Below are 20,105 nucleotides of genomic sequence, written 5' to 3' on the forward strand. Positions count from 1 at the left end.
AAGAGAGCAACCAAATCAATAAACAAATCTACCAGTGATAATAAAGTCATAGTAAGCTAAGATAAACATAAAACTGGAAACAACTTGGATGCCGAAAGCAAATGCCAAGTCTACAGTTGCTCCCAAAGTCCACCGCCTCAGTTTTGGATTGATTCGTTGTCTATTCAGGTATTCCACAGATGCAGGTACATCAAGTTGATTGTGGAGATTTAATCCGAAGCTCCTGAGGCTGCTGGGAGAAATTTCCCTTTCTCTTCTTTGTTCACACAGCTCCTCGGGTTCTGCTTTGGATTTGGACCCGCCTCTGCATGTAGTTCGCCTGAGGGCATCTCTTCCCCGCCCAGACAGGACAGGGTTAAAGGAGCAGCTGATTGTGGGCTCTGGCTTACTCAGGCCCGGGGGAGGGAGGGGTACGGAATGCGGGACAAGCCTGCAGCGGCAGATACCAGCATGACATGACGTTGCACCAGCCTGAGGCGTGCCATGCGTTCTCCAGGGGAAGTTGTCGCTGGATCACAGGACTCTGGCAGTGGCGGGCTGCACAGGCTCCCAGGAGGGGAGGTGTGGATAGTGACCTGTGCTTGCACACAGGCTTCTTGGTGGCTGCAGCAGCAGCCTTAGCGTTTCATGCCCGTCTCTGGGGTCTGCGCTGATAGCTGCAGCTCGCACCCGTCTCTGGAGCTCATTTATGCGGTGCTCTGAATACCCTCTCCTCGTGTACCCCTAAACAGTGGTCTCTTGCCTCTTCAGCAGCTCCAGACTTTTTCCCGAACTCCCTCCCGGCTAGCTGTGGTGCACTAACCCCCTTTAGGTTGTGTTCACGCAGCCAACCCCAGTCCTCTCCCTGGGCTCTGTGGGAAGCCCGAGCCTCAACTCCCAGCCCCGCCCACCCCGGCGGGTGAGCAGACAAGCCTCTCGGGCTGGTGAGTGCCGGTCGGCCCTGATCCTCTGTGCGGGAATCTCCCCGCTTTGCCCTCCGCACCCCTGTTGCTGTGCTCTCCTCCGGGGCTCCGAAGCTCCTCCCTCCGCCCCTCGCAGTCTCTGCCCGCAAAGGGGCTTCTAGTGTGTGGAAACCTTTCCTCCTTCACAGCTCCCTCCCACTGGTGTAGGTCCCGTCCCTATTCTTTTGTCTCTGTTTATTCTTTTTTCTTTTGCCCTACCCAGGTACCTGGGGAGTTTCTTGCCTTTTGGGAGGTGTGAGGTCTTCTGCCAGCGTTCAGTAGGTGTTCTGTAGGAGTTGTTACACGTGTAGATGTATTTCTGATGTATTTGTGGGGAGGAAGTTGATCTCCATGTTTTACTCCTCCGCCATCTTGAAGGTCTCTCCTAATATGAGTTTTTTAATTAAAATAAGTTGGTTTTTAAAAAAGGTTATTTCTTGGCTTTGTGTGTTTGGATTTTTAATTAGAGATTGTGGATGTGCTTTTATTTGAATGGTGTATTTTAAAATATGAAACACTAATGCAACTTTATACATGAGTAAAGAGGTCAGGCATAAGTCATTTGAAGCCAAGTTTTTCTTGCTTTCATACAGGATCCCACTCCTTCACCAAAAGGTTTTCACTAAGTTTGGTCATCCAATTTCTTTTCATAAAGTGGATCGTTTATACTCTGACAGTTTAACCAAATCAGTTGTACAGTATTTACTCATATACCTGTGCATTTCATTTACTTGGAACTGGTGTGTAATGGAATAGTGCGCCCCCTAGTGTGCGGGTTAGTTCCAGCCAGTATTTGTCATGGTCCATTCCTGCACAAGCACAGCTTTTCCACCGAGAATGTCCAGGCATTTGGCAGATGATTCAAACCAAGTCCCCCAAAACTGAGTTCCTCTGCTGAGTTTATTATTAACACCTCTATCCAAAATAATATTACCTTTCCTGTCCAACACCTGTTCTCCTCAAGATTGAGGAGTACCAAAGAAAAGGGGGGTTTGTAACTGAGCAGAACCCTGTGGGGCTCCTGGGCACAAAAGCCTTTCTGTGTCTCCAGGTTTCGGCAACATGTCTCCACCTGCCAGATGAGGACAAGGCCTCCATACTCAGTAAACATCTACCCTCCCTGTAAATGCAGTGATTTCCATCCAGTACTCAGACCACAATCAGAGCAAGCCCATGGTCAGACCAAGAGGCCTGATTTTTTCTTTTTATCAGAAAATATGGCTATTGTGATACAAACCCTTTTGGTAAAATTTTAAAGTAATAATGAAATTGTGATTTATTGTTATGAAAACTGATTTATCCTTAGGTTAAGGAAAATGACAACACAGTACTGCCTACAATTTGTGACTTCCTCTGGGGAGACCAGTTTCACCCTGGATTTTATGATTAATTGTTGATTTCTAAGTTTTCATAACTGAGTTTGGTAGGAAGTCTAACTGTAAAATAGTTCTTATCTTTTCCTTGGTCCCTTAGCCAACCTTTGTGGGGTTAGCCTTACAGTGTGAAGCCTCAAGGAGCCTTGAAGCTGGCCAGAGATGAATGGGAACAGGGCTAAAATGTGGTTGGGTAGTATTCCTGCACTCCTATCCTTCTTGTGCATCATTGCTCACTCCCTTTGCCCTTCTTTATTGCCTTTCTCCTTTTATTTTGGAAGAGGAAATGAATGCACACAGTAAAAAAATTTCAAACAATGAAAAAGGTACACAGTGACAAGTAAATCTCCCTCCCTTATCTGTCCTTAGTTCTTCCACCTTCGACTGTTACCCATTTTCCATGCATTTTAATAGTTTATGAATAGACAGACACATGTACATGCATACGTGTATACTTTTTCCTTAAAATATGGTGATATATTACATACATTGTTTTTCATCTTTCTTCTTTCCTTTAAAAATATATCTTGGAAATCAGGTGACTTCCATATGTATCTTCCACATTCATTTTAGTAGAATATTCTTGGGTAGCTGTATTATAACTGACTTCGGAGGGTTTCTATTTAAATTGTTCCTAGTTCTTTTCTGCATGCAAACACAATCACTGCACTGATCAGCATGATACATGCATTTTTATATATAAGTGTAAGTATAATCATAGGAGAAGTTTCTAGAAGTAAAATTGCATGGTCAAATGGAAAGTCTATTTAAATTTTCCATGCATATTGCCAAATCACTGTGTAATAAGATAGCTTCATAATATCCTCCTACTGATGATACTTGAGAATATCTGTTTCCCATACCGTAGTAATGAATAATAATAACAAAATTTTTGATCTTTTTTAATCTGATAGGTAAAAAGTGGTATCACAATGAAGTTTTAATTTTTGTCTTTTCACATATTTAAAATTCACTTCTGTTTCTATTTTCTCTCAACTTTCTGTGAAAGTGTTCATTTTTCAGTTGGGTTGTTGGTCTTTTCATATTGATGTGTTCGAGCTCTTTATGATTTATTAAGAAAATTATCTTTTTGTATACAAGATTGATTTTTCCAGAAATGTTTAGTTTTTATGTAGTTAAATGTATCAGGTTTTAGAGTTTGTGTCATGCTTTGAAAGTTGTTCTAGATCTTTTTTTTTTCTTTGGCCTCGCTGAGAGGCATGTGGGATCTTAGTTCCCTGAGGAGTGATCGAACCCACGCCCCCTGCATTTGGAGGCGCGGAGTCTTAACCACTGGATTGCCCGGGAAGTCCCTCTAGATAATTTTTTTTAAGTCCCAAATTTTCCTCTAAACTTTTTAGGTTTCATCTTTTTACATTTAAGTTCTTGATTCCTCAGAAATTAATTTTGGTGTAGTGAGTATGTGCCTCTCTTTATTTTAGAAGAAATGAACGTTTCCAGTTGTGGCAGCACAGGGTCAGGGAAATAGAGACGCAGAGCCTAGTGGACCAGCTACACCATCAATAAGTAGCCTTCGCTGACCCGAGGCTCCATCTCCCTGGCTCCTTTTGACAAACAAATGACGTGTCGATAGAATGATGCTGTGGGCTCCTGAACACCAAGGCCTGTGGAGAAGTCTTCTTCCTTTGCCTCTTGCTTGCAGCATGGGTTCAGAGGCACACAGACCTGGGAGCGCAGCTCTGCTTTCCCCTTGTGAATAGTGAAGTTTCGGACAAGTTATTTTATTTGCCTCAGTTTCTGCACCTGTGAAACTAAGAACAACCAGTTCCTATACATGGTAGCTACTGTTAGGGTTAAGAAAGGAAAGGTACATGTTGCTGGCTGGCACTGTGGCAAGCCTCTGAATGCTGCCCAATAAATGTAGTTTGAGCTTTAATTTCCCTTTGGATTTTTTTTTTTAATTTAACTTTGGCTTTTTTTCTCATATAAGTAGAAGTCAAGCCTAGTCAGAAATCATGATCCCTAGCTTCCCATTTTGGGAACACATCTCAACCCCTGCACCCACCCTTTTCTGGGACCTGAGACCCTCCGCACTACACCCATCAGAACTCACTGTGGACCATGTGCACCTTGTTGTGAATATCTAAGCCTGAACCTGGAATTCCACCTCGATTCCCTCAACTTCCAAACTTCCAGACTATCTCAGTGCTAAGATCAGACACTTCCCTCTCGATCATTCCCTTGACTCCAGCCTTGCCCCCTCCTCCAAATGTGTGCTAGAACCTGCTGCTAAATTGCTAGATTCTGCTTCTAAAAACCAATCCGTTCTTGTTACTTCCCTGCTTAAAGGTGAAAACCCCAGTGGCTCTCGACAGATACAGCTCTCCATGTGCTCACTCCTGTTGTCAGGTGCTTCTCTCCAGATGCTTCTAGATTCCCTAACACTCTGTTCTTTCCCACACCTCCCTGGCTTGTCCCTTGCTATTTTTTCATCCCAGAATGCTCTTTCCCGTGTTCTTCTTTTGCCAGAAAACTCTCCCTTATACCTCTAGACCCTGTTCCCGCTTCCTCTTCCTTCTCTCTGCGAGTTCACACCCCTCTCTTCCTTACCACGTCATTACTTTGCCTTTGCCTCCACCTTGACCGGAGAAGGGTGGCTTTGAGTTCCTACTTTACTTCATACACACATGGATTACAACACTTACCACAAGACACCTCTATTATCCTCGCATGCGATTCAGTTATTCATATCTATGTCCATTTTTTCCCTGGACTGTGAGCTCCTTGCACTTGAGGGCTACAGCTCTATTTACCACCAGCACACTACCTAATACATAGTACATTCTCAAAATTATTTGTTAAAAATAAAGCATTAACCTGTCAATATCCAGACATTTTCTGGGTCTCCAGGAATAATCGAGTTAGGATTTCCAGGCTTTTGGAACATGTCGTTTTCAACTGACACCAAGATACCTCAAGGAGGAGCTTCCATTTTCTTTTTCTCTGTCAGCATTTCATCTGTTGTTTGGTATGTTATAACGTGAACCTATTATAAAACAGTAGCTAATGAATCAGAATTTTGCTTAGATATGAAAAGAGCACAAAGACCTTTTTAAAAAGGGATGCTATAAAGCTGCTTTGGAGTTTTTGTTTTGTTTTTTGCATCACACAGATAATGAAAATAATAGCTTGACATCCCTTTGGCCAACATTGTGTGTATCTTAACGTTTTTATGAGATTGATTTGTGGTTATCTACTTGGGAGTAAGATATCAGAAACATTGATTACAACCCAAGGAACTATAATTATATGTCTAATTTAATTTTTGTAATTGACAACATATTTAAGAGTAACAATACTGCTAACCATAGTGCTAAAATCTTGCTTATTATTGAATTAGTTTCACGACTGATGGGGAGCAGCAACAAAGCTCATCTACAGACTAAAACTCTGGACAGCAACTTGAAGAGAATTTGGAGCTTAATTCTGATGATCCATGGAGTTGACATATCCAGGATGGCACAGAGGAAAAATTAGAATAACTTATTTGTACATTTGTGACCCTGGTAAATTTCCAGAGATTAATCGAGGACATGACTTATGGAGATTATAAGAGAGCTTGTAGTCAGTCCTCTTCTCTTGGAGATTTTTCTCTCTTTTGAACAAGTCTTCACCATGAGAAAGAAATACAAGGAATGGTCAGGAAAGGAGGATGCCCGTTGGGCAGTCCAGTTTGCAGAAACAGTTGTGGAGTTCAGTGAGTTGATACATCACAACTCAGTCATACTCAGGTCTATAAGCAAGTTTCACATGACATATCCAAGGACCACAATTTCAAAACTAAAAGTTTTTGTCATAAATGCAGATTAGATGAGAGTATATGTTTATAGCCATTGATTGTGTAAGTATAGGGCATAAGTGCCAGTGAGAGTGCTATTGCGATGTAACAGAATTGGTAGGCAAGTAAAAATCAGTGTCTTACTAATGAGACCCTGTTGTATAGCACTAGGAACTCTACTGCACTTCGCTGTATGGTAGAAACTAACACAACATTGTAAAACAACTATACCCCAGTAAAAAAAAATGTAATCACTCTTTAAGAGGGAGGAGAGGAAGCAAGGGATGTGACTAGGGAGGCAAGAGTGCTGGGGTGAGGTGAGGAAGGGGCCACAAGACCAGGGATGCAGGTGGTCTGCAGCAGCTAGAAAAGTCAAGGAAACACATTCTCCCCTACAGATTCCCCTACACAGGCTCCCCTACAGCTTCCAGGAGGAACTGGCCCTGCTGACACCTTGACTTTAGCCCAGTGAGACTGTTTCCAGACTCCTGGCTTCCAGATGTAAGAAAATAAATTTGTGTTGTATTAAGTAAGTTAAAAAAAAAAATCAGTGTGTTAAAGTACTACTATTCCTGTCACCATTATTGTCTCATTTTTTTGCCTTTGCTACCAATCTCACTAATTTTAACATAATTCACATAGCGTTTAGATGCACAGAAATTATTCAAATTACTTCCTTCTGCCTGAAGACATCAAAACTCCTCCTCTAGAAATAAAGTTTTGTTATATATAAGTGAGATAAGGTGGAAATAAATCATCATCTGGGGACACTGACGTTGGGAGGTTGCGGGGAGAGGAATTTGCTGTTTTGAAGAGTAGGTGGTGGGTGGCTTCAGAGCTATTTACTGGGAGAGGTGAGAGCATTTTTTATCGGAGTCAGAGAGCTGAGTAATACATTTGACTTGCTTTCACTTTCTTTCTTCCCCACTTTCTTCTTTTTTCCTGTACTTGTCTTTTATCCTCTGTCCTTATTTTTCTTACTCCTTCACCCTTCCTTCTGTTTCCTTTCCTTCTTCGTCTCCTCCGTCCTCCCCTAGGAGCCTAGTGACACCAATAGAAACTGCCTTCTCCACTAACGAAGCCCCCTTCGTGGAGCTGTAGCACATCCAGTGATGTGCGATGCCCTATGGTCATTGTACCATGTCCCATGACATGTACATGGGGTGCATGCATGGTCATTGGTATGTTTCCTTCTATTCTGGGAGCTTCTAGGACAGCATGGTGAGGGTAAAGAGAACAGACTTGGAGTTAGACAAATCTGGGCTCAAGCCCTACCCTCTCCACCTGGTATTTGTCACTAGTAACCTTAGGTAAGCTACCCAACCTTACATGTGGAAGAGGAGCAGCAATGCCTATCTCAAACGATTGTTGTGAGAATTAAATACAGTGAGAGTTCAGAGCCTGGCATAGCTACACAGCATGTGTTTGATAAATACCAATTTTCTTCCTTTATCCGGTTCCCCATTCAAAGTATTGCCTATTTCTCTCTTCCAAACCCAGTGCAGTATGAACTAACAGCAGACCCCATCCTTAGGAAGCTCATAATCTGGCTGGGAAGAGGATGTATACACTAGCAATGAGACACCAGCACTGTGTGACATGTGCTGCCAGCCTCCAGAGGTGACAGGAGACCCATCTCCATGCCCCTCCCCTCACTACCTGCCCCTCAGAGAAGTGGTCACAAATCTGATTGATCAAGTTCCAGGACACATGGATTAGGTCAAGTCTGCCAGGCTGGTAGTGGGCAGGGTTCTGTTTGTTCAAAGGTTTTGCATATGAGCACAGAACTCTCTTTTCTCCCTTTTAGGTTGGAAAGCGATGGCCCACTTTCACTTGAGAAGGCAGTCATCTTATACTTATGTTGGCATTTCCACTTCCTTTCACTTCATTAAGGCTTTCAGAGTATGGCAAATTTCAGATTTAAACTTAAGGAGGAAAAAACAGACCCTTTAGATCTCTATCCTTTTCCCATGATTCTGCTCCAAGATTGCCAGCGGATCCCCAGCTGGCAGCAGAGTGAGCAGTTTGCTCATTGCTCATCCTAAGTGTGTCCTTGTCCTGTGCTTGTATCTCCCTTGGCGCCTCATGGGGCTGTGGGATGGGTGGGCAGTATGCCACAGGGCAGGATCGGGCAAAAATAGGACCCCTGACCATGATACCATTACCACCAACAAAACCCACCAACACTTCTAACACACGCCTTCAAGAAGATAAAATCAAAATTTAGAGAAATTCCCAGAAGGGGAACATTATTCCCAGGAGGGGGGCATAATGAGGGGTGGGGAGGCAGCTCAGATTGGAAGAAGCAGTCAGGAACCTGGCCTAGGCTTGAGGGACAGGGATATGAATGACCCAGGGGGGTTGGTCTACACTAAATGATTGTGACGTTTTGTCCAAGAAAGTAGGAATGTGGGCCTCGATATTATATTCCAGGTAGAAGTGTGGTATATCTGTTCTAGCAAATATTTAATAATGTTCCATAGTCACCCTTTTCTGATATCCTGGAACATAAAGACTATCTTATTTACTTCTTATAATAAAGTTTAAAGCAACAGGGTTTATTCCAAATGTTGTATGCCCCAGTTGGGGCCCAAGAAAATAGTAATAGCACCCTCCTCCAATTATTTAAGTGACTACCATGTGTAACCTTCTGATCTTTACAAAAACCCTGGATGGTGACTTTTAACTAATTTTACAGAATAGGAGTTGGTGCTCAGAGAGGTGAAGTGAGCTGCCCAAAGCCTCACAGGTAATAAGTGGCAGAGCCATGATTGGAACTTCAGATTTGTGGCTCCAGTGCCTGAGTTATCATGGCCTCTCCCCACAACTCTGACAACTTCAGTTCAGCCAAAAGACCAGCCCGTTTCAATCACAGTAACACCTGTGTCCATCTACTGACCTTCTTCCCAGGCAGGCAGCAGGCGTGTGCTATGGAGTGTCCCAGTAGCAGTCGCAAACCTGCCCCAGGGTGGTTGCCTTCTCTTGCCTTTGTGCCCCTGGAAACTACAGGACCCAGTGGAGGGTAGAGAGCTCACAGGCATCAGGATAATGAGCCTCACTCTGGTTTCGTGGCTTCTTGTCCTCCTCCTCTGTGGGTCCTAGAGAGAGGGATGCTGGTTCATTCCACATCTTTCTGCTACCTAGTCACATGAGGGAAACTCCTCTCAAGCTTCTGTGTCTCCATTCTCTCTCCTGTGACGGTGGATAATAACATCTGCTCAACTTCTCTCAAGCTTATCGTAAACATCAAATATGACTGTGAATGTAAAAAACAATTTCTGAAGTTAAAGTACTGTGTATTATCATGGTTTGTATCAAAGGTAACTGGGGGAGGCATTATTTCTTAATATTAGAACAGAAGCATTTCTGAGAGACCCACAGAAGAATCCTACATATCTTGTTGCCTGGATATCAGCGTGACTCTGAAATATCCTTCACTAGGGCCCAGTGGAAACGTCCATCTTGACTAGCATTTAGCTTAACTAAAAGGAAAAATCCAATGGAAACTGACTCTGGATAAGCTAAAAAATTATAATCCCTAGAGGTGTTAGCAGTGGCTCAGGATTCCTTCTGAAAGGGAGGAAAAACTCTTGACAACCACCCGCCACGACACCTCTTTCAGAGTAATGGGGGTGGGGGGGTGGCGCTTTAAAAACCACCACAGTCCACCATCCCCTGTGGGAAGCTCCTTTCCTGAGAGTTCCAGGTTCCTCCCTCAGGCTTCCAGCCAGAATGCCCTCCTCGCCCCCTCAGACAAGGCTATCGGAAATAAATAACCAACATAGGAACCTTGTAGGCAGAATCACCACCTGCATCTTCAATGGGCCTGTGATGATCTCAACGGATAGGCCAAGTCAGTGAGTGTGAGGAGAGGAAATAGGTTTTATAAGTTGGATGCCTTCCCGGATCATTATTGCCGTTTCCTCATTGGCCATCTTTGCTGCCAAGATAGTAGTGGCTTCTTCCTGACATGTAATAGCAGAATATTTCACTTTTCTTATTGTTATTTTTTACTGAGAGTTTTAGACTCTCCTAACAACCCCCCTCTCCGCTTTGCTACCCACTGCCCCAAATTAAGGTGAGTAGTAGAGAGATCTTGGTCTTACCAAATGATTATCAATGAAAAGAGACCCTCTTCCCTTTGTATAATATGCTGGTTGGGAAATTGTAGCATGTTTTTACATGTAAGCATATTTTCATGGTAAACTTAATCATTTGAAATGCACTTATAAACTGGACTGTACAAGGAATATAAAAACTTCTTTTGTAATGTAAAGCCACTCTGTGTATAGATATATATTTAACATATACATGTTAGTTTCTCTTAGGGTATTACTTACCTATATTTCTGGATAAGTCATAGGGTTGAAATCTGGTAGAAAGTTGTCGACTCTCAATGAAGAAAACTTATAAAATAAAACACAGATCTAGACCTAGGGGGAGTTCTTTTTAGGCCCTTAAACCCATCAGACTCATACCAAGTTTGGGGTGAGTACCAAGAAAAAGCCAAGGTGAGATGGTGAGCTCAGCTGTCAGCATCTTAACCACATTGTCTTTCTCTGAATTTGTGCTGCAATTAAAGCCCGACTCCTGCTATTGAACGTCAGTACACATGCTGTCATACCTTCTACTCCTCTTATGCCTGTTGCTCTCATAGCCCTATCAGTCCCTAAGCTTTGTCCGGCTGAGATCATGGCTTATCTTCCCGGTGGCCTGTCTCATGGTGACATACAGTGCTGTGTCCAATAAAATTTATTTTTTATTCTGTTGCAAAGAAATGTAATCCAGTAGCTCTCAAATTCTTTGACCATAACCATAGAAGGAAATACACTTTCCACTGTAAACAGCTATACATATACATGCATACCATAAACCGAAGTTTCACAAAACAGTATTTATCCTTAGAAGGACTCTGAACTCTGATATTTTCTATTCTATTCCACTCCATGCCATTTTATCCTGCTTAAAAATACTGGACGTGACCTTTAGAAGAGATTTTATGACAAACTAATGGGTCACAGCTGTCAACTTGAAAAACACTACCTAGCGTATGTCAGGAAAGGATTATACATATCAGAGCCACGCCCTGGCAGCTGCTCCCTGCCCCATACACAGCCCCATGCTTCCAGTTGAGCTTGGGCCACCCTCTCAGATCCTCCAGGGGCACCACCCAAACACCTGGCAAAGTCCCCTCAATAATACCCTATTCCCAAAAAACACATGAATTTCAAATAAGGTGTGACCGTGGAGGAAGCCAAACTTCCTTTTACGTCTACATTTCTTTTTCCCTCTACAGCACCAATACTACAGGTAATGCTAAAGGGAGACTACACTTCCGGTTTGGGGAGACCTCAAAGGAATTAAAATATTCAATTGGAAAAGTTGACTGTAAGCTGCATCGCCTGTCCTCTTGATCCAAAGGAAAGCACCACAATAAGTTCAGCTCTTCACATAGGGTCTCCTTATGGACAGGCGCCCGTCTAACTGTCCCCCAGTTCCCTAGCTCTGCAGTATTTCTATGCTGTGGACCTCCATCCCCTGGAGTTGATGGAGGAGCATGTCTAAATGCCATCTCCTTCACCCCCATGGTCTCTTGTGACACACTGTTCACTTTTCAATTTTGGAAGGAGTTAGCCTGGCCTGCACACACAATAGCTTTTTAAAAATATCTGCCCAGAGCCTTATCCCCAGGAATTCCCATTTAAGTGGCCTGAAGTGGGGTGTGGGTGTTGGAGTTTATGAGAGCTCTCAGGTGTTCCTGATGAACAACCGGGGCCGAGCAACACTGGGATTGGCTGACATTGCACGGGGGACTTCAGGAACAAAGTCCAGGGGTCTCAGCCTCCAGGCTTAGTTCTCCTCAAGATGTCTAACCACCCTGAGGTGCACAACTAGAATTCCTCTTGGTCACAGAGATGGGAGCAATGGAATCAGACACACAGAGACTTCTCCCAAATGATTAATTAGTAGAGTCGGTGCAGTTTACATACATGTTAAGGAAAAAAACTCTTACAGGAAACATAATCTGCACAGACCCCTTCATTGTTATAAATAATTGTGTCAGCCTCCCTCCCCCAACCCCCTTCTTCAATCTCTACCTTCCAGGCTGTGAACTTAGATCTTCCTGCATAAAATGGGCTCCAGATACAAGCTCTCTAACTGCCACAGCTTTGAAACATTTTTCTCTGTGCCTTAGGCCAATGTTCCTTGTTTTTTTAAAAACTTTAAAACTTTTTCTTTAAATAAATTAGTTTATTTATTTTTGGCTGCTTTGGGTCTTCGCTGCTGTGCATGGGCTTTCTCTAGTTGTGGCGAGTGGGAGCTACTCTTTGTTGTGGTGCACGGGCTTCTCATTGTGGTGGCTTCTCTTGTTGCAGAGCATGGGCTCTAGGAGTGCGGACTTCAGTAATTGTGGCATGCGGGCTCAGTAGTTGTGGCTCGTGGGTTCTAGAATGCAGGCTCAGTAGTTGTATGGCACGGGCTTAGTTGCTCCACGGCCTGTGGGATCTTCCCGGACCAGGGCTCGAACCCGTGTCCCCTGCATTGGCATGCAGATTCTTAACCATTGCACCACTAGGGAAGCCCAGGCCAATGTTTTTTAAACTTTAGCATGCACAGGACTCACCTAACGATTCTTGTTAAGTTGCAGTTTGTGATTCAGTAGGTCTGAGGAGGGGCCCCAGGTTCTGCATTCCTAACAAGCTCCCACATGTTGCTAATGCTACTGTTCCGCTCTGAGTATAGGTCTTAAAGCAGACTGGCTTCTGGCCAGGGATCCCCTACATGATATAGATCAGATCTTTAATATCAGATCACATGATCCTGATCCCAAAGATTCTGCTCTAGTGCATCTGGGATGATTCTGGATGATTCTGATCTGGTCTATGGACTGCACTTCTAGAAATACTACATAAGAGGTAAAAAATAAAAATAAAGAAATAAACTGAGAGAGTAGCATACAAGTAAATAGGATCTGTTTGTAAGTTTATGATCTGAGGCTCCAAGAGCCCATCATGACCTATGTCCAGTCTGGCCCTCCACTCTCCTGTCATTCTAGACCCCGAGGGGGCGATCCTGAACAGAGGGATATCCCTGCTCCTTCTCGTCAAGGTTAATCATCCAAGTTCTGAGACCTGGCCTCTTTCTTTAATAATTGATAGTAAAACCCTCTATTTTTTCAGAGGGCCTCACCCTCCATCAGAAGCGTAGCTCATTATGCCACTGAGTCGATAGGACAACCACATCTGAACCCAAAACAACATGCCTAATAGCTGCTCAAGAAGGAAACATAAACATATAGTGTTAATTAGTGGAGGGTGGGAGTGTGCCATTGGTCGTTAAAGAATAATGTTTAAAAGTTTATAAATAAACAGCATAATTTGTTTTATCCACTTGTACTTTAATTGCATGCTGTGTTCAGCAAGCAGTAGATCAGATTCAGGAGGCTTTGTAATTCTCCTTTTCCTAGTGACAAAGGGGAAAAACAAATTACTACATTAATAATGTTTGGGGGCTAAAGAAATGGATTGATGTTTTAGAAATAAATGTACCAGTTTTAAAGTTGCATTTTAATTTGGTTAAATTTTTGGTCCTTAATTCTCTAACTTTATTGTATAATTGAAAATAAAGAAATAGTCTATTTGTTCAAGTGTAATCTTAACACGAGGAAAAACTCAAGTTCACTCTGTGAATTTGGAATTTGAGATTATGAGACTTGAATTTAGAACAGTTTTATGGATTTGTATCTCCATTGTTAACACCTTATAGCCTACAAAATAAAAATGTTTTAGTTTGGGAATGTTCCATTTGAGATTCCTGGTCTCAAGGTAATGGAAATGTACAAAATTGTTTGTATTATTACATTTTGCTGGAACAAGCTCTATTAGAAGCAGAGTTGGTAAGTTGGCCCTGGTGCTGGAGCAGGGTTTAGCCATTAAGTTCCTGGATAGTGGGGACAGATGGACGGGACAAGGTAGTAGCTGGGACTGTGGTGGTTGGGACACTTGGGGAGAACTCAAGGCAGGAATTATTTTTCAATTGATTTGGAAGTTCTGTGTTAGAATAGTCTCAACCAACCCTAATTTGAACTGCAAACAGAGAGAAGAATAATGACCAAATCCAGCCTCTATGTGAAAGGAGTAGAGAAAAAAGGGAAAAGAAGAAGAAAAGAGAAAGGGAAATAAATCAATGAGGGTGTCTCATTCTGTGCTACTGAACAGCGTCTCACCATAGAGCTAACTGAATTAAAACAAATCCAATTTTCCTAAGCCTAATTTTTGGAGACGTCTGATTGTTCTGAAGGAACAAGAGCAAGCTCGAATTAAATGAACATTAAGCATTTACACTACCTGAAATAACAGCAAGGTATTTGTGTCTGTCATGGTCTGATACATAAATTTTCCAAGTTCATATAGTTAATTATATGATCTGGAGTAGTTCTTAGCAAAAAACTCTTATAGCAGACACTTGAAGGGAAATAAAGCAAATCAACTACAGTTTAAGCTCTACATTTCATTATTTTTTAACTGGTAGGAGAGAAGCTCAGAGGAAATCATGTAACGCATCCTGTATGAAGTACTGATGTACATGCGGTCCATGACACATTATGGTCACATTAAAGTCCATTAAAAAATAAGTTAGCAGGAACATCATGTCTCCAGGCAAATAAGGAGCCAGCCACACTTCACTAAGGAGTGTGGTACCTGGTGCAAAAAGGCTCAGAATTTGGAGTTGACCATGATTTCAGTTCAAAATATGACTTTGTCTCTAAGATGCTATATAATCAGGAGAAATCTTATTGTGTGTCAGTTTTCTTTTCTAAAAAGCAAGTGTAGTAAGCCTCAGGGTTTGTGTGAGGATTAAATGAAGTAACATATGTAAATTATCTTATTCATAAGTGATTGTCCAATGCTAGCTATGATAATCATCAAAAATTAAGTAGTCAAATATGAAGGACTCTAGGAAAAATGAAGTTGATTAATGTTAGGAAAACATGTTTTGTTTTGTTTTTCAGTTATAGCCCTTACATTAATTCAGCAGATGAATTTTCAGCAGATGTTTTTCAGGCATCTTGCCCACGTGATTCTGTTCTTGTCAGCATGCCACTGTCTTAAAACCTGTGAATAGAGTGATCAGAGTGCTAGAATAAACACAACTCTCTCACTGAGATATGTTAAAAAGAGAGAGTAAGGGAGAGAAGAAGAATTTAAATGATATTGTTTTCTTTTAAGAGTGTCTGCAGCATAAATATGTAAAGATGAAAAATAATCCTGAAATAGGAAACATGTATTTATTAATATTTTATCCATAAGGTTAAAAAAAACCCACAAAATTTAATAAGTCAAAAAAACAAAGAAAAAGTAAAAGTTTACCCTCAAGTACCAGGTGAAAAGTGTGATCCAAATTTTGGAATGTGACAAAGGAAACTCTAGAGTCAAGAAAAACAGGGCACCTGGGGCTGAAATAATCCCAGGAGAAATGAGATCACTGGTCACACCTAACTCAGCTGAAAATGCAGTTTTCAGCCCCTAGGAATCAGGCCTGACAGGTGAGTTGGGGCACTGGCACTTGCTGTTGGAGAAAAGGTCATCTTTCTGGGCCTGAGCCCTCTGCAGACTCCTTGTGACCCTAAGAAGATACCTCTGTCTTTCATGGATTTGTCATCAATGAGAACCTGATTCACTGGAAGGAGTTAGAGAATCAATAGACTTGGGCTTGTATGATTTCACATCATAAGAAACTCATCCACCAGTTAGCATATTATGTACAGAAACGCACCCATTATAGTATTTTATTGCCTCTGTGAGATTAGTCAAAACAGCACTTAAAGAATCTGGAAACTTCCAGCCTTCAAATTCTTTCATAGACTCACATAACAACTCATTGAGAAAGCTTGTCCATCATTTCTGAGTGTTATTTTTCTTCCAAACGTTATTTTTTAGCTCTTTAAAGTTGTGACCTTTAAATTTTTTCAAGATTCACATCTTTGTATATTTTAAACTAACTTGGTGCTTCTGTGAGATTTCCACTGGAATTTCTCCAAATATGTGCAGTGTAAATCTGACAGGGCAGAGTCAGTGAAACCAGGAACAGAGGGAGGGATCAATTAGGAGGATTCTGATCCAGTCTTCGTTCATTTTTATTCAGGAAATATATATGGGCCATCTCTCTGCCAAGGGCCAGACAGTGTTCTAGACACTGGGGAGACAAAAAGAACAGGACACACAGGGCTCCTGTCCTCAAGTCACAAGAAACAAAAACACATTAATAAAGGAAGCTATAAAAGAAAACAAACTAGTAGTTGAGATATAAAGCATGATGGAAGACTTATTTTATATAGAGTGATCAGGGTGGGCTCTTTGAAGCTGTGATATTTAGACTGAAGTCTAAAAATGAAGAGACAGTCAAGAGTGGGTGGAAGAGCATCCTGAGAGTGGGAACAGCATATGCAAAGGCCATATGCTTGGGAGAATGGCTTGGAGGGATGCAGGAGAAGAAGCAAACCAGACAAAGAGCTATGTAGCAGTCCAGACAAGTGATACTAGGGATCAGATTAGGGTGGTTGCAGCAGAGATTCAGGGAAGAGGTTAGAGTTGAGATATATGCTGGAGATGGAACTGACATTTCTTGCTGGTGAATTGGACATGAGAGATTGAGAAACAGGACTTCTCCCTGCTTTCTGGTTTGAGTCATTGGGAGGATGGTGGTGTTATTAACTCAGCTGAGGAGCAGGTTTAGGGAAAAAAATTGAGTTCCATTTTGGACATGTAAGGTTTGAGGTGCATGACACGTGGAGCTGTAAGACAGACAGTTGTACTTGTGTCTGAACGCAGAGGAGTGCTCTGATCTGAAGAAATAACTTTGGGAGTCATCAGTGTAAATTCAATATTGCTATTGAATCCATGGGAATCTATGTGATTCCCTTCAAGGCATGCACCTAGGATGGGCTCTCCCCTGTGTGAAGGGAGAGAGTCATGGTACTCATTCTTGATGAGTCTCTTCATTTTCAAAACCTCAGCTTAAAAATTAGTATTTACGGAGAGTCCTTCCATTCTCCTGGACCCTCCAAAACTCTTTTCTGGACCAAGTCAGGCCTCTGACTCATGTCAGATGAGAAAACTGAGGCACAGGGAGGTTAAGTAACTTGTGCTTGGTTTTGCAGCTCCTGAACTGTTAAACACTTCATTTTACCACATTGACTAACAGAAACGGTAACCATTTCTAGAGTCACTGTCTTCTTTGTCCCTACAAGATTATTTAGGGGCAAATGGAAGAAAAGCAAAAGTAGAGGAATTTCGAGGCAGTACCTTCCTGTCATGTTCCAGCCAATGGTGGGACTGCAGCAGAAACCACCCTTCCTATCTCTAGCCCAGCGCCATATTGGACCACCAGCCCACTAATATTCCCATTAAAATTCCACAGGAGGTCAAAGTTCCCTGTTTAAACACCTCTTTGTTTCAGGAGTACCTTCTAATGAAGAAAAGATAATCAGTAGGAATTGAGGTAGTTGTTGATGACCTTCACCCCACTACTTCAATCTACAACTTCTTGCTTTGTTTTTCTTCTTTAATTTTCATTTCCTACTGAGTTCTTCTCTCCTCTTTATAATTTCTTTGTTTCCCTGTTATTTCTTACACATGCCTAGCCCTATTGCTGTTGGCTAAAACAATTTCTGAGTTTTCTTCTTAGCTTAAGACAGGGAGCATTTGGAATTTTGTTCATCTTTTTTCACACTATTTTCAAAATGCAGAGCTAAGTGTTCTGTTTTACATGTATCAACATTTGTGTGCTTATCTTGCTGTTATATTTTTATATTGTTATCTGTGTCTTCTATCATTTTATTTTTGAAACACTTTGTGGAGAGTAATCATGTCAGGATAATTAAAAGTGTGCCTCAGTGCTGAGCACACGAGTGCAAGTGGATTTTTTTGTTTGTTTTTTGTTTTAAATAAATTAGATAAGCATATTGATCAAACAAATTAGTTAAAGGAGGTGATTTTCTTCATGAGGAAAAATTATTCTTGGGACGGTAGTGTTCTTAATACCTTCAGATTTTTGTTTGTAGAGCATTTACTTGACAGAGAGGTTGAATGAGGAAAGCTAGGATTCTAAATTGCTTCATAGCCATTGCCCCCTAAAGATGAGCAAAACATAAAAAGAAAGGATTTCAGAAGTTAAAACATATGTCCATGAAGATACATGTTTTGATTCCCCCAAATTTCCAGGAAAACATTGTGTATGTAGTGCCAGAGACACTGCATCACAAGTTCAACTTCAGTATTCAATAAGATCTGGTTGAATTAGAGAATTCCAAGTATGTGCCACGTCCCTGGCACCAGGCTAGGTGCAGGGGGAGGTGTTGCCAGGTGCAGCCTCTGCCCTCACCCAGGGGTGGGGAGCAGGAGAGCAGAGACTCAGCAGTTGGAACACCGTGTGTTAAAGATTCTTCGAGAGATACACACGGGGTGCAAGGAGGCCCTTGGTGAATGAACGGAATCAGACAGGTTAAAAGATGTTGCGGTGGGGGAACAACTTATTTTTTTTAAATCATCCAATGTGGAAAGGCAATGAAAACCTGAACTAGTCTGGAAGCTCTCATAAGAAAAGTCTCTGAAATTTTTTGAGAAATCTCAGCAGACGCAGCAATACTTTTGTTATTCTCCTAGTTGGCAACACCGAGCAGATCTTGTGCCATATGCGTTGGGGAAGGGAAGGAAGAGAGCAAATGGAATCCTACTGAACAGAAGAGTCAGGGCTAAGCAGACAGCTCTGGGATAACAAATGAAAGTTCCTTGTCACAGGAGAGTGTGGACTTCGAGGAAGAGGCAGCAGAGATGACGGAGGGGGACAGGAAGAGAGGCAGGCTCTCTGTCCCTCTCGCTGCCCGGGGTGCTGGGCTCAAGCCACAGTCTTATAGCATCCCTTCCCCCCCACGTTAATTAAACCCCAGTTTATCTCTAATTTAGCACTTAGTGTCCTATGGTTCAGTGACCCCTGGTTTCCTTTTACTTTTTAATCCTCATTTGGGGTTTAACTGGTAGTACAAACTTCTGGACTCACACAGAGAATTTCTCCCAGCCTGTGTGCAAGTGGAGGGGCCTGGGGTAGTGGGTCATGGCAGAAGATTTCCTCGATCCATAAACCCTCTCATCTGCCCTCCTGACCAGTGGAAGTCACCGAGATGGGTAAGAGTCTCACCCCACCAACTGAGCTGTGGGAGACCCATGACATTCTTCACTTCTCTGTAACCGAGCTTAATTTTATGTGTTTTGTCCCTCATCCTGGCGGGTGTGTGAAACAATCTCAGGTAATTCAGGGTCTCTCCCTGCACTTCCTCTGGCTGTGGCTCTGTTCCAGGGGACTCTCGTGGTGCCAGAGCTAGTGTGGGCCGGGCTGCCCTTGGGCCCATTCAGCCTTGAGTCTCCATCCCCACAGGTCCCACCAGGGAGACTCCTCAGGCCTGGGCTGCTGGCCAGGGCCCAGGGCACATACAGCTGGCCCCTTCCTACTCCCCTCCTCGCAGCTGGGGGGAACTGAGGAGCGCTGAGAGGCTGGCCCAGGCTCATCTGCCCAGGCCTCCCACCAGCCATTTCAGCTCAAGTCCACCGTGAGGCCCAGGGCCTGAGACTGGGGGACGTTGCTTCCTCCCCTGGCCACACTTCTGTCCCCAGACTCAGCATCCCCCAGTCTGTCTAGAGCATCTACCTCTCCTGAGATTTCCTCTCCAGGACCCACATCAATATCTAGTTCTCTTCCTTCCCTCTTCAGAGTCTGTTGTCCACAGGCTGGGAGGTTCACAGGCTCTTCCAAAGCAGTTATTTGTGACCAGCGTTCTTTCTCTTCTCTGAGGGTGAACATCCTCATTCTATGGTGTCACCATCACTCAGCGATGATGAGAATTGCGATTCCAGCTTCTGAAATGGGATGTCATGGGGGCAGGGGTGGTTGAGGTCACAGGAAGTGCAAGAGAATGACACCTCAGTGAATATGTCA

At 42.7% G+C, this 20,105-nt stretch overlaps 1 protein-coding gene and 1 long non-coding RNA gene across 6 annotated transcripts in view; one reads left to right on the forward strand and one right to left on the reverse strand.

Annotated features, from left to right (window-relative positions):
- Window positions 1-20,105, forward strand: part of KCNAB1 (potassium voltage-gated channel subfamily A regulatory beta subunit 1) — a 396,177-nt gene that overhangs the window by 185,250 nt on the left and 190,822 nt on the right. The gene's annotated exons all lie outside the window — the stretch shown is intronic.
- Window positions 9,994-19,988, reverse strand: LOC141278459 (uncharacterized). 2 transcript variants are annotated; one of them, XR_012331212.1, is made up of 3 exons: window positions 19,818-19,988; window positions 15,140-15,229; window positions 9,994-10,078 (listed from the first exon to the last, which is right to left on the reverse strand). It is a non-coding gene; the product is annotated as an uncharacterized lncRNA (long non-coding RNA). The 2 variants fall into 2 exon arrangements; XR_012331211.1 differs by lacking the exon at window positions 9,994-10,078 and adding an exon at window positions 13,499-13,577.

This window comes from Tursiops truncatus, chromosome 4 (assembly GCF_011762595.2).
Source record: "Tursiops truncatus isolate mTurTru1 chromosome 4, mTurTru1.mat.Y, whole genome shotgun sequence".
Lineage (NCBI taxonomy): Eukaryota > Metazoa > Chordata > Mammalia > Artiodactyla > Delphinidae > Tursiops > Tursiops truncatus.